Source organism: Lycium ferocissimum, chromosome 10 (genome assembly GCF_029784015.1).
Source record: "Lycium ferocissimum isolate CSIRO_LF1 chromosome 10, AGI_CSIRO_Lferr_CH_V1, whole genome shotgun sequence".
Classification (NCBI taxonomy): Eukaryota; Viridiplantae; Streptophyta; class Magnoliopsida; order Solanales; family Solanaceae; genus Lycium; species Lycium ferocissimum.
Window position 1 is genome coordinate 45,898,600 of NC_081351.1, and position 9,605 is coordinate 45,908,204.

General features: G+C 32.3%; 1 long non-coding RNA gene across 3 annotated transcripts; it reads left to right on the forward strand.

Annotated features, from left to right (window-relative positions):
- Nucleotides 1–2,060: 2,060 nt before the first annotated feature.
- Nucleotides 2,061–7,012, forward strand: LOC132034068 (uncharacterized). 3 transcript variants are annotated; one of them, XR_009408937.1, is made up of 5 exons: nt 2,061–2,225; nt 4,202–4,475; nt 5,740–5,846; nt 6,361–6,457; nt 6,581–7,012. It is a non-coding gene; the product is annotated as an uncharacterized LOC132034068 (long non-coding RNA). The 3 variants fall into 3 exon arrangements; XR_009408938.1 differs by lacking the exon at nt 6,581–7,012 and having other exon boundaries at nt 4,339–4,475; nt 6,361–6,531; XR_009408936.1 differs by lacking the exons at nt 4,202–4,475; nt 6,581–7,012 and having other exon boundaries at nt 6,361–6,531.
- The last annotated feature ends 2,593 nt before the right edge of the window (nt 7,013–9,605 follow it).

The window sequence follows — 9,605 nt, forward strand, 5'->3', positions numbered from 1 at the left end:
TTAAATTGGCACTTTAATTAAGTTGATTTAGTGAAAATGCTTCTTACTTTCTAAGATAGTGATTCACAAGGAGTGTGCCACGCTAATATAGCCGAGTCGAATATTAAATTACGCTTTACATTATTTGTCATTCACATTTTGTAAATTTTAAGCAACTTTAGAGCCATATTTTCGTGGCGGGAATAGGTTAGGGGAAGATTCTGTCTTTGTTCATTTTTTATCTTTTTGGTGTTAAGCCATACTTTGCGAGTTTCTCGCATCAACTCAATTAAAATAAACATTTTAAACCCCTCTGAGCTTATGTGGCAACTGGATGGGTGAGTTGGACAAAGTGCGTGAGTTTCACTTAAACAAGGAGCGTGAGTACAAAGACTTGACTAATAAACCACTAAAAAAAGGAACAAAAACAAAAGGTATAAAAATTAAAAAGAACCTTTCTCCATGCCCTCCCCTTTCTCTTCTTCATCTTCCAGATTTCACAGCAGCATATTTCCATAGTAGATTCAAAGGACTTTTGTTTCTTCAATTCTCAACATAGCCACCACCGGATTTTCCTTCCCCACCACTTTCTACATACAATAATCATTCAATCCTAAATAGCAAATACTTTCCCAATTTTCATATGTCTATCACATATGTATCATGTTCACACATAAACACATATTCAAGACCCATTTAACCAAAAATTCATAACAAAATACTGAATCGAAAGACGAAAATCTTCAAAATTATCTAAACCTTCAATTTATCTCTTCAATGACATTAAATCAAAATCTATAATTACATGTATCTTTTCCTCAGAATTATCGAGATAAGAAATCGAAAGTGGCGAAGACCCATAGTATGCAGGGGATGATTTCTAGGGCTCATATCCAAAATATACAGGGTTTTTATCCGATTTTTTTTTGTCAGAGCTAACAAAACTAAAAAGGGTTCGAGCTTCCTGTTTTCTAGGTTAGGTTTGATTTCTTTAGAGAGAAGGACAGGAAATGATTTGTAAAGTTATTTGCACTTTCATATGTGTTCTTCAATATCAATATTGTACTATCTTGAATTGGAATGGAGACAATTGAGTACGACTCGTCCGATTTAGCAAATTATCTTGCAAAATTTCCCCAAGGGGGATATCAACATCTTGATAGAACCTGATTGTAGAAAGAAGAATATGCCCAAAGCTAGAGGCAGATGTGAAGAGTAGTGAATGTAGGAGCGAAAGTTTTCTGCTGATGGGTCTTCTAGCCAAGAAGCAGCCAGAGGGGTCATTTTTCCGGTGGTCCAATTTTAAGAGACTAGTTTTACTACACTTGCGTTGCGCGTGTATCACGTGTTTATTAATAAAAAGTGCATAAAAAGTCACATTAAATTTATAATTACATTTGACATCGAGATGGATGAAACGTTCATTCAAATCTATATTCATATATTTAAATAAAGTAGGGCAAAGGAATACTGGCAAGACACTTCTCAGAGGTTCATATTTATCAACTTTCCTCTAATTTGTCTAAGTTACATTTATAATATCCCATTTCTTTTATATAAATGAAGTTGCAGCTCAAACACACCATTTCAATCTCACCCTCAATTTGATGCCTCAAGAACTAATCTATTTATCTAACATTTGTGTGTGAAATATGACCTTACCCCAATTCGGAGTTCAACTCCCAGGTCTTTCTCTTTCATCTGATTTTTCACAGACCGACATATATATGCACATAAAAATGAAAACTTATAGTCCTTCCGTCTCATATTATTTGTCTTTTTTTTTTTTTACATGCCTCTTAAGTAATCAGAAGGATATTTGACTAACTTTACCTTATTTATATCAAATTTATAATCTGTCTCCATTAAATGTTTACCCTATTTATGTGTCATCTCCATTATCGTCAAAATTTACTAAGGATAAAATGCGAAAAAATAACTAATTGTGTCTTGAACTATTAAAATGACAAATAATTTGAGACAACTATTTTTAATAAGTACGATAAATAATTTGAGATGAAAGGAATAGAAATTGTTATTAAAAGGAATAAGAAAAAGAGCAGCCTTACTAAAAGTTCTTCCGTTGCCATTGTTTGGTTCAGGAATGACTTGAGAGTTCTGGATAATGAGGCTCTTTTCAGAGCTTGGGTTTCTTGTAAAGCAATTTGTGTTGATCCCAGTGGTAAATCTGTTCACTTTTGGGAATTTTGGGAATACCCATTAGTTTGGATTGCCCAAAATTGGAGGTAAATCTGTTCACTTTGTGCTTCAATTGTACTCCCTCCATCTGAATTCTGTGTTAATTTTAGGTTTTTTAAATAATTTATTAGATGAGGAATTACGTTCAAGAAAGATGTAATAACACTGTCATGAAGATATTTGATTATTAGTTCCCAATCAAACAGACCAAAAATAAAGATTATCTAAGAAACAAAATTAGAGCAAAATGTACGCTGAATATTATATCGAAAATAATTTAAAATGTTATAGCTGAAGAATTCGTAAAATGAAAGAATCAATGTCATTACATTGATGCAGTAGTTGAATTCAATGTAATTGCATATCTTCTGAACCTGCAAATACAAAGAATTTTGGTGAATCAGTTGTAATGTATTTGTAAGTGTAAATAATTTATTTATGAGGTAACGATATGTTATTGTATCTGATTTAGAATCTCTTTGTAGACAATGTTTTTGGTGTATGTTCCTTTTCGCCGCTTCGGCTGCTCTGTCATGACCAAAACCTTTGTTGTTGACATTGATATTCCCCTTAAGAGTGCAACGTATAACTGCCCATGAGAGAAAACGTGTTGTGGCAAGTATAGTCCAACATTGGGTATTGTTTGTCCTTGTGCTTTATTTATCGTCATTGAAAAGCCTAATCATACCAGAAATTGTTTTCTAATGAATTTAAAAGGGTAGCCTTCATTTTCGGGAGGAGAAAATTGAATTCTTGGAATAAACACATGTTTGAAAGCATTCTGCCCCATCATTATTTCTGCATGTATAACGTTGTTGTCAAAACCTCTGCATATCATTCTTGTACCATTACATAAACCATTTGAAGCATCCAAATTTCTTAATAACATGATGGGCACATTTTTGTTCAAAACCAACCTGTATACCAATAAAAGATTAATTTAAATTAATTAGATGAGGAATTACACTAAAGAAAGATTTAAGAACACTGCCGCAAACATTTGTTATTATAAGTTCCCAATCAAATAGACCCAAAATAAATATTATCTAAGAAACAGAATTACAGTAATATGCATGTTGAGCCTTAATTAGACCAAAATAAAGATTATCTAAGAAACAGAATGGATCATAAAATATGTTCAATAAAGGATAAGTGGCACTCAATAGGTATTGAAGGTTTCAATTATTTCAACTATGCCAGACAATTTAATTTATCTCCAATTACCAGTGTGTACATCAGCAAAATTGTCCATTTATCATGTTCAAAGCGTTCTATGTTTAGATTCCAATCTATTTCATAATTGACCATATTAGTAAAGATCTAAGAACGAACCTGTGTGGAGGCAGATCGCTTGGTGTTAAAGTATTCAAGTAATCTTCCTGATAGTAATTGTTGGTATCATCCTCTGCAGAGTCAAAACTAAGAAATGTTCTACTTTCACCAGGAAACATGGAAATCAACATCTCATTTAGTTGATCAACATATTCATTTCTGCTAGCCAGGATAGCCCTTTCAGTCATGTATTTTGCACAACTTGTGTTTTCATCTAAAGATGAAAATATTTCACTTTTCAAGGCATCTTCACCAATACTATCACCATTATTTTCGATAACCAGTTTCTTTGGAATAAGTACCAAATCATCTCTTAGTGTAGGTTCCTCCCCGTTACCTATATGTAGTAAGAATTCACCGAATGTTGGATCTGTTCTTGCCCTCATATTTCTTGTTAATTTAATCCTTTCCATCCGAGGCCACAAGTAGGATTTTACCAAGCATGCATTTACGGTTTTAGCTCTGGTAGATTTTGGAACTACTGGTATTACTTGACGAAAACCACCTCCGAAACCATTACTTTTCCGCCAAATGGTTCATTAACGTCCAGTATATATCTAAAGCTCCTATCAACCGTTTCAATCGTATGACGGTTTGCCATAGGTGCTTCATCCCACATTATCAGCTTTGCTTGTTTTTATCAATTTAGCTCCACCACTTTGTTTTGACATATGTGTGATTGTCGTATCAGTTGTTTGAAGCGGTATGTCGAATCTAGAATGAGCCGTACGTCCCCAGTAAAAAGGGTTGACTTGCCATACCACTTGTTGCCGTTGCTAACGCTATGAAGCCTCTTGATCTGATATTTTCAAGTAATGTGCGATATAGGAATGTTTTTTCGGTTCCCCCAGGTCCATCTACAAAGAACAATCCTGCTTCTCCACAATCGACTCTTTGCAAAATAGTCTCGAACGCTTGCTTTTGTTCAGGATTTAGCTTTGATTGTGCATCAAAACCTTCCGGAGGTACTATTATGGACTCTCTCTTCCATTATTTCACGCATTCTTGTATAATCCCGTTATCGCCCTATGATCAAGTTTAGGTAAGTCATATTTTTCAATTCTCTTACCCATGCTCTCTAAGAAAAAAATTGATGCTTTTCAGTGTGCATTGAAGTTGAGCAGTAGGAGAATTGACATGTATTCTTTTAAAATCTTTTGACATGTCTTCATAATAGGCATCCCAGAGCTTTCTAACATCCTTCGGACTACAATGTACCAAAATTGTTGCAAATAAATTTCTCAGAACTAATGGCATTTTGAAGAGGATCATTTGCTTCACGTAAGCATTCGTAAATGCTGTTATCCGATTCTAATAAACCACTTTCTTTTGCAGCTTCTTTGAATGTTTCACACGTTTTCCCATTATCGATCGGCACAATAAGTATTCAAACGAAGTCGGTCCTACGTGATTCAATAATAATCTCAAATAATACCTTTCGCCTTCTCTTGGTTAGTTGTAACATTTAAAAAAAAAAAAAAAAAAAAAAATAATAATAATAATAATAATAATAATAATAATAATAATAAATAGATATAATTTTAAGAATATACAAATATTAAAAGTGTTCGTATTGGATGCCTTACCAACAACAATTTGACCAATTATTGATCTTGTTTTTCTTTTCGTCCACTTCTTACCCTGAGAGTTCCAGACATAATACTCCGGAAATTCCTTGTATAGGTACTTCCGTGCTTCACTATCCGCTGAACAAATCCAGAAATACTTGGTGAGCATGGTTAGCGAGGCATATTCCCATGCAACAACATTTTTCAAATTTTGATTGCTCAATAGCACACTATATGTCAAATGGCATACTTTTATATCAGTCGTCAATAATATCCAATTAAATTATTAACTAAAAAAGTTTAGGAAACATATCAAGTAGAGTTAGAGTGTAATTTTAAACTTTGAGAATATGTAAAACTTGAGTGCTTAGATTAAATAGTAATATTAGACAAGAACGGTTAACTAATTCGAAGACGTTGGTTAATCTTGGTTCTGAATTGTACATGCAAGTTGGAGTGTAAGTATCTTATTTTTGTTTAAATGTTAGCAGAAAATTGTTGAATATATCAAAGTTAAGTGATGTGTGCTTTTATGAACATGTATTGGCAGTTTTTGCTTTGTTTTTCATTTATAATTGGAAAATTCTATCTTGATGATTTATAATTCTCTGGTATTTTCATCTACTGCATGTTTATATTTATTGCTGAGTTAATCCGACAGGCTAGATACAAGCACATATTTGTTGACGTCGGACTTGGATTTCATGTGGAATTCACATGGTTGGAAGCTATGAATTAAATATCAGCAAAGGAGGAGAAATTAGATAGGTAACATTAATTTTTGTTTCTGTTAGCAGTGCTGTATTTATATTTGAATGCTTAAGTTCAATTACAACTCCTTTTAAAATCTAAAGATTGTGGAAAGGATAACTTTGGTCACATGATAAATTCGGTCTGCTGTTCTTAAGGTGTGTAAAAGAATTATGAATGAAATGTACGGATTCAATAAATTGGTCATCGCAATAATAAAACAGATATCTCAAGCAGTATTGAAGAGGATGTAGAGTTTCATTATGAACAAATTACAAGTATATGACATAAGTCTATCTAATTTAGGTTGTCTTTGAATTGATATGACTCAACTTTTTCTCCCATATGGAGTACATAGGACACATGCTTAGTCACAAAAATTAATTTCTTAATAGCTGTATAAAGATACAGTTTTACTTCATACTTATTTAATAACCGGTAACTTAGAATCCTAGTTATTTCATCAAAAGTTTAAATAAACATAAATGTTGGATAGAAATAGTTTACCTGATTGTCTATTCGGGAGATGTAGTTGAAGGTTAATGACTGAAGGCTGCATTTCACTAAAATTGAATTCATAAATTCTGCATAGTGCTTCTGGCGCAGACACCGAACGTGCATCTTGAAAGGTTTGAATTTCATCTATAACTTTTTCCCTATCATCTGATTCAATATAAACGGCACACTTATCATGTCCTTTATATATATATATATATATATATATATATATATATATATATATATACTTGTAGAGATACTTTATTGCTTTCACTCCCGAGCAAGACTCTACATTGATGTGACAATTATAGTAACTATATTTTACTATAATTCCTTACATCGAATAGCACAATATATAATACCATTTTTGGAGAGCTGTTGCTTTTTCAAAAGCGGGGTTTATCAACAGGCTGCTAACAGATGTAGAAGATATCACAGGATTCCCTTAAAAATATAAAAAAGTTAGTGTAATTAAAAGATACACAATTTACCATAAATACAACAGTTTTTAATATATTACGTCTGTATATTGTACCCTAACATCACAGAATGCTATAATAGGTCTTTCAACTGTCAACTTTTGTAGCCGTTCATCCTCTATTTCTGAGATGTCGCCCCATAAAGTTATAATCTTCCGATCACGCCCGAATTTTACAATTAAACATATAAGATAAAAAAAAAATATATCACAGCGCATTCTTCCGACAATTCTTAAATCTATATTATTGGAGAAAAACGAAAGAAAGTGAAGATCCTTTCCAACATTCATAAAAAAAAATTAAAAAAAAAATAAAAATAATAATAATAATAAAAAAAAAAAAACAATAGTAAAAGCTTCAATGATGAATAGGTAAACTAAATTCAACTTACATCTCGTTCATAAGTACAATTTCTCTTCGTTTTGTGTTTCCTCCTAGGAAGGCCTTAGAATCCACAAAAATGCCAAGTATATCTAAAAAGAATATTTAACAAACACATGTAATCTTCTAAGAGATTGTCCAGTAAATAGGAGTAAAATATTGTGCATATATTTAATGTTAGTTTAGTTGATGAAATCTAAAGAAATTACCAAAGAATGTTCCATCGGTGCGTTCTGTTGCCTCTTCGAATGAAACAAAATTGTTTGAAAAAGTAACGCTAGAAAAGTGACTGTTGCATTCTTGAACTAAAGTACTATCCCTGAATCCAACCTCAACCTCCTTGTTCACTGATGGGAAATTAGGATTAGCACCATTAATGCATCCGCTTATGATGTAACAAATCTTGTATTGTTGTAACTGCTCTTTCCACTTTCCAATATGATCATTGAAAAGTACAGCATTAATTTTTGTGCCCTGTAAAAAGTAAAAATTTAATGGTTGAATACATATATGTAAAAATATAGAATATATACGAATATGAAAGTACTATTACCTCTTCGTCAACTAATGTCACAGTCTTTCGAAGACCTTCGTTCGTTCCCCTTTTATACTCTTTTACTGGTCCACTTCCAATTACTAAGATTCTTATTACCCAACAGGAATCACATCTCCTTAAGGTGTTAATTGGCACACATTCATTCGCCAAGTCCTTTTCAGTTTCTGTTGCACAGTTGTTCACCAACTCCTTTTCAATTGCCATTACAAGATTACCTAAAATAAACTGTGCACAAGAGCTTTAATCATAATAATAATGTTTAATGCTATAAATAATTTATTTTATGAGATGTGAGGAGATTCGTGCAGATGAAATTTGTGAACGTATGAGTATACTCAAGTATGTCAGTTACAAGTAACACAAATCTCAAATAACATATATCAATATTACACTCAATTAAAGGAGACAATCTAATTTAGGATTTTTTGAAAATAAGCAACTTGAGCTGGCGTAGCAATAAATATTACCGATTATGAAACTAAAGGACGAAGAACAATACTGATTTTCTGTTATGATACAATGGTCCAAACAGCCTGTAAAAAAATACATTAAGTCAGATAGGGAAGTTGGATTAGGTGGTGAAGAAATAGAATTGATGCCTTTTTTTTCCATCATGTTCCAAATTGCAAACGATGGTGGTGAAGAGTTTAACAGATTTTGATAGCTTTTGTTCTCTTTATTCCAAATTGCAGATGATGTTAGTAGATAAATTTTAACTGATGAATCAATACATTGTGCAGTTAGCTAAAGAACAACTACAGTTGGAAAACTCTGTGATACTGCATATGAATTGGCAAGTTAACAGAGTGAGAGAATAATATTAGCATGTTTTGGTTTGAATACATGAATGCAAAATTCATATAGAAGACAAAAAAAGGAGAACCTGGAAACATACAAAGCTGGATATTGCTGAGCTACTACAACGTTGATGAAGAAGAATGAATCGTAACTCCTTTTATAGAAGTGTATTCATGAACCAAAAAGGATTTGATTTTGTACTCGTATATGATTTGTATTAGGAACCAACTGTAAAAGGAAAAATAGGAAAAAATTCCTACGGTTGTGTATCAAAACCTTCCTTACTTGGACTGTGTAATATACCATATACGTGCACTTTGAAGTCCTTTTAGGTTTTTTTATTGGAGTTTTTATTTTGAAAGGACTCATATGGTAGTATTAGGACTCCTAGACAGGTTATAGTTTTATGGAAATTATTCTTTTGGCAAAAAATAAGGTAGGGTTTTTACTATTATTAAGGAAAAATAAGGCTAGGTTTTTAAGGGTTTTTATTATTAAGGTAGTTTGTCTTTTGCTAAAAATAAGGAAGGTTTGTATTAGGAATCAAATTCATACGGTAGTCCATACAGGTTTTGATTATTACGGAAGTTTTCTTTTGCTAAAAATAAGGAAGGTTTATATTGGAGTTTTTATTGTGGAATGAATTATTATATATTATTAGTGTTTAGCAATAATATATGTAAGAAATTAGTAAATGACTATTTTGTCAATCAATATTTCTAAGGCCCTTCACGCTTTTAATATAATATAGATTAGTTTAAATTTGATATTTTTTTTTCATAGAAATAATACTTATTTGTAAAGGCAAAAATGATGTGGCAACTTTTATCTGATGCGGATACTAATGTTTTGTCCACATCAGCGCGGTTGAAAGACACACAAGGGGTTTAATTAGCAAACCTGTAAGTACGAACACCGACATGACAAAAATGGACAAGTACAAGGGTCTCCCAAGCTATTCCGCCTATTTTCGTTTCCAACTAGAGCATTTTATTAGATCTTACTAATCACTATACATGCCTAGTCATATGGTATCACATAAGTTGTGACAGAGGGAATAATAAA